The sequence below is a fragment of the Eschrichtius robustus genome, chromosome X (genome assembly GCF_028021215.1).
Source record: "Eschrichtius robustus isolate mEscRob2 chromosome X, mEscRob2.pri, whole genome shotgun sequence".
NCBI lineage: Eukaryota > Metazoa > Chordata > Mammalia > Artiodactyla > Eschrichtiidae > Eschrichtius > Eschrichtius robustus.
Genome location: NC_090845.1, coordinates 48,374,040 through 48,384,397, shown reverse-complemented (window position 1 = coordinate 48,384,397; position 10,358 = coordinate 48,374,040). Strand labels below are relative to the sequence as shown.

The following is a 10,358-nucleotide window of genomic DNA, read 5'->3' as shown; positions in this document are numbered from 1 at the left end:
TTTCTGGCCTCTTGGTGCCTGTGGCTCGGTCTCTGGCCTAGAATTTGACATGCTGGACATCTCTGGACATCACGGGATTCTGGCTCCTACTCTGTAACTTGGGAGAGTATGCTGTCTCAGATGGGACCCCCAGACCACGTACACCCAATACACAGGTTGGGGATACAGACACTTTGAGGTGGGGATGGGGTGGCGCTGCTGATTCCCTCATTTACACCCGCCCATCCATCCTCCAGGCGCCCTCATGCAGGCTGTGGGTAATTCTGCAGTTGGGACTGGCCTCGGCAAGTACCCAGCATACCCTGCTCCGCTCCCCCCACCCCCGCCGCCATGTCCACTTCATCCCACCCTGATCCTTGTCACTCCTCTCGTCTCCTAGCAACCCAGCCTCACAGGGGATCAGTGATGCACTTGCCACCACATCTATGGGTGTCAGATCTCTCTCTGATTAATGACTCAACTCCCGAGGGCAGGGACTGGCTCTGCAATTCCTCCTCACCTCCCCGTCTCAACAGCCAGCCTGGCGTGGAGTGGGGGGATGTAACGGATACAGTGAAAACCTTCATGATTGGCTAAATGGTTGATTGTGGTCGGCAGGATTGACCTGGGTTGGCTGCTGGAGTGAGCCCGTGACATCACCACCCTGGTGAACTCGTGCCAGGTGGGGATGGTTATCCCCGCCCCAGTGCATTGTGGGCAGGATCAATGATGTATCTTACCCAGACTTGGTGCCACCAGCTGTGAACGGACACTGAAGTCACCAGCTCTTCCCACTTCTCCCCAGCCTTTACGGAGGGTACGGTTGGGGATGCTTAAGAGTGTGGGCCCTGACAGAAATAAACCCCTATGACAAAGGAGCCAAGAATATACGTTAGGGAAAAGGCTGCCTCTTCAATAAATGGTTCTGGGAAAACTGGACCACTTTCTTACACAACATACAAAAATAAACAAAAAATGGATTAAAGCCTAAATTGTAAGACCTAAAACCATAAAACTCCTAGAAGAAAACGTAGCCAAGTATGCTCTTTGACACTGGTCTTGGCAGTAATTTTTTGGATATGTCTCCTCAGGCAAGGGCAACAAAAGCAAAAATGGACAAATGGGAGTACATCAAACTAAAAAGCTTTTACACAGCAAGGGAAACCGTCAACAAAACAAAAAGGCAACCTGCTGAATGGGAGAAGATATTAGCAAGTGATATATCCGAAAAGAGGTAGATATCCAAAACATCTAAAGGACTCATAGAACTCATTATCAAAACAAAACAAAACAAAAAACAAACCAAGAGCCCGATTAAAAAGTGGGGCAAAACACTGAATAGACATTTTTCCAAAGAAGATAATGCAGATGGCCAACAGGCATATGAAAAGATGCTCAACATCACTAATCATCAGGGATTACAAAATCAAGACCACAGTGAGGTGCTTCCTCATACCTGTCAAGTGGCTATTATCAAAAAGACAACAACAAGTAAGAAATGCGGGCGAGGATGTGGAGAAAAGGAAACCCTCATGCACTGTTGGTGGGAATGTAAATTGGTGCAGCCACTATGGAAACAGTGAGGGTTTCCTCAAAAACCTAAAACTAGGGGCTTCCCTGGTGGCGCAGTGGTTAAGAATCCGCCTGCCAAAGCAGGGGACACGGGTTCGAACCCTGGTCCGGGAAGATCCCACATGCTGCGGAGCAACTGAGCCCGTGCGCCACAACTACTGAGCCTGCGCTCTTAGAGCCTGCGAGCCACAACTACTAAGCCCGCGTGCCACAACTACTGAAGCCCGTGAGCCTAGAGCCCATGCTCTGCAACAAGAGAAGCCACTGCAATGAGAAGCCCGCGCACTGCAATGAAGAGTAGCCCCCGCTCGCCACAACTAGAGAAAGCCCGCGCACAGCAACGAAGACCAAACGCAGCCAAAAATAAATAAATAAAATAAATTTAAAAAAAAAAAAACCCAAAAACTAGAACTACCATATGATCCAGCAATTCCACTTTTTGGTATTTATCTGAAGAAAACAAAAAACACTAATCACAGAAGCTGTATGTACCCCTCTGTTCACTGCAGCATTATTTACCCTAGCCAAGATATGGAAGTGCCCATCGATAGATGGATCAATAAAGAAGAAGTGGTATACATATACACAATGGAATATTACTCAGCAATAAAAAAAGAATGAAATCTTGCCATTTTCGACAACATGGATGGACCTAGAGGGTATTATGCTAACTGAAATAAGGCAGACAGGGAAAGACAAATACCACACGGTTTTATTTGTATGTGGAACCTCAAAAACAAAACAAGTGAGCACAGGGAACAAAACAGAAACAGAGTTAGAGACACAGAGAACAAACTGGTGGTTGCCAGAGGGGGAGCGGGTGGGGAGTTGTGTAAGAGAGGTGAAGGGATTAGGAGATACACACTTCCAGTTATAAAATAAATAAGTCACGGGGATGGAATGTACATATACGGAATATAGTCAATAATATTGTAATAAGTCTGTATGGTGACAGATGGTAACCAAACTTATCGTGGTATTCATTTCCTAATGTTTAAAAATGTGGAATCACTTTGTTGTGCGCCTGAAACTAATACAGTATGGTATGTCGATTTTAATTAAAAAAATAAAGAGTGTGGGCTCTGAATCGAGTATGCCTAGGTTTGTGGGTCACTCCTCCTCTGACGGCCTGTGTGACCCTGAGCAGCTCCCCTAAATTCTCTGTAGTCTGCTTTCCCACCTCATCAACTAGGATTTTTTTTTAATTTATTTATTTTATTTATTTGTTTTTGGCTGCGCTGGGTCTTCGTTGCTGCGCACGGGCTTTCTCTAGTTGCAGCGAGCGGGGGCTACTCTTCGTTGCGCGCTTCTCATTGCGGTGGCTTCTCTTGTTGCGGAGCCCGGGCTCTAGGCACGCGGGCTTCAGTAGTTGTGGCGCGCGGGCTCAGCAGTTGTGGCTCACGGGCTCTAGAGCGTAGGCTCAGTAGTTGTGGCGCACGGGCTTAGCTGCTCCACGGCATGTGGGATCTTCCCGGACCGGGGCTCGAACCCGTGTCCCCTGCATTGGCAGGCGGATTCTTAACCACTGCGCCACCAGGGAAGTCCCATCATCAATTAGGATTGATATCTTGCAAAATGATGGGTCTGCGAGAGATTAAATAAGGTGATAGAAATACACTGAATATTGTCTGATACCTGGGAAAGGATCAACAAACGTGAAATGCCATTTTACCCGTGCTAAACACACCCCCAGTGACTGTCTGAATTCAGGCCTTTGAGTTTCAAGAAGAAAAGCCCTGCTTGACTTACCTTCTCCCTTGGAGCTGGGAGACAAGCCTGGCAGGATGGTTGAGCTCCCAAGCTCTCTGATGAGATCACGAGTTCAGAATCCAATCAACTTACCTGCTCTCAAGCGCCTCTGTCTGCAGAAGACTCGTAGATTTCTGCAGAAATACAGCTCAGAGGACTAGCTAAAAGCACAGACTGACAGAGAGCAGAATTCATTTTCAGTTCAGAAGAATCTCATGGGCACTCGCGTGGTATACAACATTGGACTCCGGGTGTGGGGAGAAAAAGTAGATTTCATCGCTCATGCCTCCTGAATGAAAAGGGAAGCTATTTATTAGGAGAAAAATGTTTGCGAATCACAGATCTGACAAAGGGCTTACATTCAGGATATGTAAGGGATTTTTAAAAGTCAACAGTAAGAAAACAAACAACCCAATTAGGAAGTGGGATAGGGACTCAACGTAAGCGCGTAATACAGTGTTGAACATCATAAACCTTTAGGGAACTTCAAATTAATACCAAGATGAGATACCGAATCTCGTATTGGAAAGGCTAAAATCAAAAGTCCTGGCAACACCCGGCGCTGGTGAGGGTGGAACTCTCACACTTTTAGCAGGTGGGAATGCAAAACAGCACAGTCACTTTGAAAAACAGTTTGGTAGTTTCTTAGAAACTTAGACATACATTTACTTATGACCCAGCAATCCCACTCCTGGGTATCTACCCTAGAGAAATGAAAAGCCTGAACATGCATGCTTAGAGCTGTTCTATTCACAACTTCCCCAAAATGGAGACAGTGCAAATGTCCTTGTGTGGATGAGTGGATAAACAAATGGTATCCCGTGCAATGGCCACCTGCTCTGCACTGGAAAAGCACAGACTGTCGATAGGTGCCTGTCAGCTTCATGCAAGATGGTGCACTGTGCTACATGCGAGAAGCCCATCTCAGAAGGCTACAGGCTGCGTCATTCCCTTTACAGGACACCCTGCCAAGGACAAACTACAGTGAAGGAGGACAGATCCTTTCTGTCAGGGATTGGGAAACATCCCAAAGGAAGGGGAAACAACAAAGGGGCAGCACCTGGGCGTTTTCGGGGGTGATGGACTTGGCCTGTGCCCTGGTCACGGTGGTGGTCACCTGAATCTCTCCATGTGTTAGAGCTCATAGAACTGTACACCAAAAGAAAACCAGGCTGGGGGCTTCCCTGGTGGCACAGTGGTTAAGAATCCGCCTGCCAATGCAGGGGACACAGGTTCGAGCCCCGGTCCGGGAAGATCCCACATGCCGCGGAGCAGCTAAGCCCGTGCGCCACAACTACTGAGCCTGCGCTCTAGAGCCAGTGAGACACAACTGCTGAGCCCGCGTGCCACAACTACTGAAGCCCGCGCGCCTAGAGCCCGTGCTCCGCAACAAGAGAAGCCACCGCAATGAGAAGCCCGCGCACCGCAACAAAGAGTAGCCCCCGCTCGCTGCAACTAGAGAGAGCTCGTGCGTAGCGACAAAGACCCAACGCAGCCAAAATTAAATAAATAAAATAAATACATTTATAAGAAACAACAACAACAACAACAAAAAGAAAACCAGGCTGATCTTACTATATGCTAATTTGAAAAATCCAGTGGTAGATTTTGAAGTAGGTGCATCTCTCTATATTCTTTGAATAAATATATCTTGGGTGAAGCTAACAAAAATTACATCAAATGCTGTATTAGAACCTTAGATCAGCTGCTCAGGCACTGCTCTTTTCTAGAGAGCTAGTTTTCTCAGAGAACTGTTACTTACGAACCTTAGTAACCAAACGGCGGCTCCCAGCACATTCAAGGGCAAGAAACAAAAGGACACTACTGAGACATGGTTAGAATCCTATGACTTGCCTGTGTACACAGGCTAAGATGATCACACCTCCCAGAAAGAGTCTCTTCACATTTCAGTCACTGAGATCTGTATTTCAACCAGTTAGTTCAGTTCTTCTGGGCCATCGCCATCCTGTTACACAAACATTTGGTGTGAAACATTTGGAAAATGATCTTAACCCAGTTAACTCCCAGCCAATTTCCACGTGTCACAAGGAGTCTCTCAAGATGATATTTCTTCACGTAGAAAGTCAATTCTCAAATAAAGAAAAGATTTCACACACACACACACACACACACACACACACACCTTGTAAAAAAATACTGAGACTTTAGAAACTGACTCACAACTAACCCACGTTTGATCATTCTTTTCTCTCTTCTTCTCCCTCCATCCACTCTGTGAAATGAATATTTGGCCATGCTATCTGTACGTGCCCCACGAGCTTCTCAAACCACACACATGACGTGACTCGTGAGCCTCTACACAAGGCATTAACCCCAGCCAGCCCTGTTGAAGTCGGCTACCTGGGGGCAGGGGGGTGGCTGGGGCAATGAATTCATCATCTCACCCCATTTCATTCCTTCCACAGTCACTTGCCCCACATGAATAAGGATCTTGCACCAACTCTCTGCTTAAATCACCGCTGCCTCGAGTCTCCATCGTCATCTCACGTGGCTTCTGAGGACAGGGAACAGATTTTAGTTGAGATGAGTGAAGCCAGAGAGACAGCCCACTGGTCAGAGCTTCAGTTTGGGAGGTGATGTCTCTCGATGTACTGCTTCCCCACTACGATGAATAATTTAAAAGTCAGCTTGGCTTGGCTCTGGTGCCCCGTTGTTCAGATGTTAGCAACTAGATGGTGCTGTATGAAGGTATCTGTGGCTGTGATCGACACTGCGACAATCAGTAGACTTTAAGTGAAGCAGGTTACCCTCCATAATGGGGCGGGGTGGGGGGGGGGCGCTTCTTCCAATCAGCTGAAAACCTTAAGGGCAGGGATTGAGGCTTCCTGAGGATGAAACAATTTAGCCTCAAGACTGCAGCCGAGAAACCCTGCGTGAGACTCAAAGTTGCTGGCCTGCCCTGCGGATTTCGGACTCCAGACTGCAACCTGATTTCCAGCCAGCCGACCTGCCCTATAGATATCAGAACCGCCAGCACCCACAATCCCATGATCCAGTTCCCTAAAATAAATCTCTATCGGTTGTGTTTCTCTGGAGACGCCTGACTAATACGCCCCCAATATGTCACATCTTTCTCAGTCCAACCCAAAGACATTGCCTGAGTCACCATATTATCCCGCGCCAGGTGCTGTGGATTAAAGAAGTGTGATGGGGGATGCTGCTGTTTTTTTAGTGCCTTCCACGTGTCCGGTCATGGGCGCTATAGGTGTTTTACATCCGTTATCTCCCTCAGGTCTCCCAACAAACCTCACCAGCAGGCAGAGTTATTGCCATTTTACAGATGAGGAATCTGAGGCTGAAGGAGAGTGACTGGGCTGGCAGGGGCTGCACTGGAACCCAGCTTGAGTGTAAACTGTGAATTCTGGGGTGGAGGGAGATGACTTTGGGGAGAGGAGTTTGGGGACAGGTCCCAGAGAGTTTCCAGTGCCACGGGGGAGCAGCAAGACATCACACCCTTTGCTACCAGCCCTGGGCACCCTCCCGCAATGGAAGCAGCCCCAACCCATCTGAGGACAGAACTGGCATGAACTGAAGGACGCACACAACAGAAGATGATGTCCGTCTGTGGCTTCCAGTTGGGAAGACGCCCCAAGGAAGAGCCAGGCTTCTGGTGAGGGGTCATCCAGGTGTGAGGGAAAAGCTCGAGGAGCGTGGCAGAGAAAGAAAGAGCCTCTAGGGCTGGACACAGATGTCTAATGTGATCTTGAAGTTCTTCCTGGAGCTCCTGCAGGGCAAGGCCTGACCTACAACCTGCCCCGTGGCAGCGTCAGTAGTTGTTATGACAGGGAACGTGCCAGCACATTTCTACGCGTGCCTCATTCCATACTCACAAATACAACCCTCCTCAGTTCGTATCGTTATTAAGAATAATTAACCCATTTTCAGGTGAGGACAGTAAGGACAGTAAGACAGGGGGCCAAGTAAATTTCTCAAGATGATATGATAGCAAGTGGCAGAACTGGGCTGAAAGGAAGGTTGTCTAGAATCAGAGCTAGTGCCCTTACCCACGACACCATACTGTTCCCTCAGAAAAGGAAAAAAGGAAGGAAAAAGAAAAAAGGAAACCCACGATGCTCACTATATCAGGAAGTCTGCTTTGGGCTGTGAGTAAAGAGAAAACTCCTCAAACCGGCCTAATCGGAAAGGTAACGCACAACCACACGGCATGAAGCCAGGAGACAGGGCAAGCTCAGGCGCAGTGTACATATACACAGAGAGCAGTGGGAGCACAAAGGAGGGCACGGGGGGAGGATAAGGCGCAGGAGTGGCTACAGAAGCAAGGGGAAGACGAGCAGAGCAGAGGGACAGAGCTCCCGGGGACCTGCCCCAGGACACCGGTCAGCGGGTTCACACCGTCCATCCTGCTGATGGGAGCCCGAGTGACAGCTACACCTCTCACCCACGAAACAAAGTAGCCTGGCTGTCCGGGCTGTATTCATCCAACAAATACTCACCCAGGGCCCACCTGGTCATCAATGCCCTCAGCAAAGTGCCCAAAGCAGCCACAACCTAGGACAGACCTCAGTCTCAGGAGGCTCAAGATTAGCCAAGATACCAAATCAAGGGGAAGAAAAGTGGGGAAGAGACGGACACCAGACACTCCCAACAGAGTCGGGATAGAAGACGGGATGCTCCTCACCCGCTCCAAGGAACAGAAATTTGAGCCGAGGATTTTCAGTGTTCGCTCATTGACAGTACGCGTTTTCAGCTGAGAAACGGCTGCTATAATAGTTATGCACCAGGAAGGGGAAACGTGGGTGTTACTCTGGTACAATAGGGTTCTGGACAATGTGGGGATAAAAGACACAAACAGCCCCTGGACCAACGGAAAACTGAGCAGAGAGATTTGCTCTAGCCCCTCATTTCGGATATACTGTTTGCAACAAACAAATTGACAGCATAACAACAGCTAACACTGCTCTGGGCGTGTACCTCACGTCATCATCACTCGCAAGACGGTAAACATGTTCTGAGCACCTGCGGGGCACCAGGCTCCAGGACCTGTGCTTTCGCAGACTTTGTGCCCACGGGAACATTTCACGCAGGAAAACGGTCCTCAAGGAGCTCACAGTGTGGCGGGCAGGGAGCCAGACTGAAGACAGTGGCGAAACAAGCGTGATGAGAGCCTTGGCCGCCGGAGCCACAGGATGCTGGGATCAGGTGGTGAGGAATGGCTTCGCCCGGGGGTGGGATAATATAGAATAGTATTGTCCCCATTTGCAGATGAGGGAACTGAGGATCAGAGAGGGTAAGCATCTCGCTCAAGGTCACACTGCTAGGTAGTGGTCCTGACCGGTTTTCACCTACGTCTGTTAACATGCAAAGGTCTCTGCACTATTCATTATACCAATCTCTCTCTCTCTCTGAATGTTGTCACCTATTTTAATTCACCATCACCACCTTAAACATTCCCTTGGCTCTACTTACTCCTTTAATACATAAATAATCTGCTGAACAAAGTACAGATTTCCTTTGAGCACATCCAGCCTCTCTCCACTTTATAAACAAAATTTCCTTGCCGGGCACGTCGGCCCCGCCCAAACCGGAGGTTTACATTGAGTCTGTATCGCACTCACAAGCTGGGTAAAGAAAATGCGTCACTGAGATCTGCAGTTTTACTCACCTATTTCACACAGTCTCAAGTACAATTTTAAATGTAGCCAATATTCAAGGAAAAACAGTAGAACCACTGTTTCCCTAAAACAGCCACTCACAAAACATTTCATTGAATGCCAACGCGTTCTAGGTAGGAGACCCAGCCCCTCTCATAAGGAGTTGTGGAAATTCTTTTCCTTAAAATATGGAAATCCTTTCTTTTTATCCATTTTCTCTGTTGCTGCTGCCCTGAGAGACTCAGGCAAGCAAAGCCACTTCACTTTTCTATTTCTGACAAAACAAACAAGCAAAACAACCCTAACCCACAGGCACACAGACGCATCTAATACACCCAATAGACGTATGTCAAATATAAGGAAATGGTTATTGGAAATACAAACGGAGACCCCCTAACTAATCATAGATCCAACTTTCTGACCACAGTAGAGGTCTACTGCCCAGGATCAGCTGTACTCCAGAAAACCAGACCACCAAAGACACCTTCCTTTTCTAATTATTATACACTGCTGCTTGTCGATTCATGTGGTAAAAGTTTTCAAAATCATTCCACACCAACACAGGAATCAAAGAGCCTGTTAAAAGTATGTGCCTATTCCTACTCGTGTCACATCACGACCCAATTCTCTCACACACTCTCGAGGAAGAATTCCTCTGACGCGTTCAATACAGGAAACGCATTTGCCTTGAAAACACTTCAATTATTTTGTCTCATTTTGTGAGGTGGGACATGAGGTGGGGAGGGAGGTGATGCCAAGGAAACAAACAAACTATTTCTGAACCTGTTGAACACTGATTCTAGCTCAGTTATCCCGGGTGTCGACCAAGGCCCACTGGAAGTTTCAACATCGTCTCTTTCGGCTTAAAAAATGGCAATCCCCAACCAGAGAAAGAGAAATAAGCCATACACAGACTGTCCAACAGGAATTCTGATACTCAAGAGGTAGGGCATCTGCGGAAAGCAACTGTTCTCTCAGAGAGAGCACCGATCCCAATTGGCTAAAGAGAAGGATTCTGGTCCTGTGACACTAACGCACACCTGGTCGGTCCTAGGGAGACGTCCCCCTCTGTCTGCGTGTCTGTCCCTGTCTCCATCCCTCACTCTCGCACCTTCTTTCCCGGGATCAGGTTTCCGCCATCAGGACGCCAGTGCACCGCCTCCCATCCTCAGACCTGGCGGGAAGGCGAGAGTGGCGGGGGTGCGGGGCGCGCCGGGAATAGAAGGGTTAAGACCACCGAGGGGAGGAGTCCTCCGGCGTCCTATAGAGGCTACCCGCCCTCCACGGGAGGAGGAGTCTGCGGGTCTGCGTCTGAAGTCATAGGGATGCGACATTCCCCGCCCACCCCCCAACCCCGACCCCCCCAACCCCCCCACCCCCCACCCCTTATAGAAGTAGGGTCCCCTTAGGCCTTCCCTGGGTTGT

At 48.5% G+C, this 10,358-nt stretch overlaps 1 long non-coding RNA gene across 1 annotated transcript; it reads right to left on the bottom strand.

Annotated features, from left to right (window-relative positions):
- Positions 1-2,279: 2,279 nt before the first annotated feature.
- LOC137757315 (uncharacterized) lies at positions 2,280-10,229 on the bottom strand. Its single transcript, XR_011072324.1, has 3 exons — positions 9,974-10,229; positions 3,394-3,589; positions 2,280-3,135 (listed from the first exon to the last, which is right to left on the bottom strand). It is a non-coding gene; the product is annotated as an uncharacterized lncRNA (long non-coding RNA).
- Positions 10,230-10,358: the final 129 nt, after the last annotated feature.